The following is a 1,360-nucleotide window of genomic DNA, read 5'->3' on the forward strand; positions in this document are numbered from 1 at the left end:
TATAATAAATACGAATGAATGAATGAATGAATGAATACAGCAATATTTTTCTACAGTAAAGAACAACAAACAAACCAACAGACACCAGACAATGTGCAAAAAGTACTGAATGAATGTAAAGTGGAAAGAGATTGTCAAGTAAAGTTAGGTGGTCATAGCACAAAAAATATTGCAATGTCAGTGAAGAAGTGATGTGAAATTAAATAGAATAACATGTAATTAAATGATAGAGCAAAAGTAAGTGACCATAGGATTTATCTATGAATAATATCAAAAGGAGGTTTGACTTCTTGACATTTTGGGGAGTCTTTCTTGCGGATGGTCGAGGTGCTTTCACACCTATATGTCCTGTCGTATTGTTCATTTAGTTTTGCATCTTTTCTTTTCTTGTTTGGTTAATATTTTAGAAGGCGAACAATGAGCAGCTAGTCCAAGGCTGCCCAATTTGGGGCCCGCGGGCCAAGTTTGGCCCGTTCTCCCTTTGTTTTGCCCCCCCCCATGGCATTTGAAATGCTCCTGCTTATTCTCCTCTTATTTTGAAAGTGCTGTAAAATCCTGACTGCAATGACTACTAACTTTTGTTTTCTGCAGCTAATCAGTACAAACTCTATGTAAAACACAGTGCTGGTGAACCTCCTTATTAAATTATGCAGGAAGGTTTTATCTATGAAAAATTACAAAGATTACGGGAAGAGAGAGGGCGAACCTGACAAGAGGGAGATGACAATGTCACACTGACAAACAGCGATGTTTGCTCACAATAAGTAAATAATAAATAAACAATGGGCAAGGTTGAAATTGCAGGCTAGCACCAGAGATTAGTCTGGTCCGTTTTCACCAGACCCCGGAGTGTTTTGGCGTGTAGTCCGGTTGGTTGGGGGGGGGGTGAAAGCTCATTCAAACTCCATAGTGGACCAGGCAGGTGATTTACTAAAAACTTCATAATAATAGAGTTGTTTTCCCTGTTCGATGGCTGTTTCGGGTCATTTAAGATCGTTGTTGAGGGCGCCCGGGTGGCTCAGTTGGTAGAGCGGGCGCCCATGTCATTCCTCTCTCTCTTTCTCCTTTCATGTCTTCATCTGTCCTGTCAAATAAAAGCCTAAAAATGCCCCAAAAAAACATTTTTAACCCTTGTGTTGTCCTTGGGTCAAATTGACCCGTTTCAAAGTGTTTAATATCGGAAATATGGATTTCTTTCAACCAAATCGCACATAAATAACAACGTTCTTCAGGTAAAATTAATGATTTACTTTCATTGAATCTTTTGGCTGTTTTATTGAATCTTATAGCATTTGAATTCTTTTTTTTAATGGTTTCAAACCAGCATCCGGACTAAACTTTGACATCTACCCGTCTGAGA

The 1,360-nt window shown here is 38.9% G+C and overlaps 1 protein-coding gene and 1 long non-coding RNA gene across 2 annotated transcripts in view; one reads left to right on the forward strand and one right to left on the reverse strand.

Moving 5' to 3' along the window:
* The window catches only part of sec14l7 (SEC14-like lipid binding 7), a 19,969-nt gene that overhangs the window by 18,072 nt on the left and 537 nt on the right, over nucleotides 1–1,360 (forward strand). The window lies entirely within an intron of this gene.
* LOC116686189 (uncharacterized) overlaps nucleotides 1–1,360 on the reverse strand; it is an 8,624-nt gene that overhangs the window by 5,419 nt on the left and 1,845 nt on the right. The gene's annotated exons all lie outside the window — the stretch shown is intronic.

Source organism: Etheostoma spectabile, unplaced genomic scaffold, assembly GCF_008692095.1.
Source record: "Etheostoma spectabile isolate EspeVRDwgs_2016 unplaced genomic scaffold, UIUC_Espe_1.0 scaffold325, whole genome shotgun sequence".
In the NCBI taxonomy this organism is placed as follows: Eukaryota; Metazoa; Chordata; class Actinopteri; order Perciformes; family Percidae; genus Etheostoma; species Etheostoma spectabile.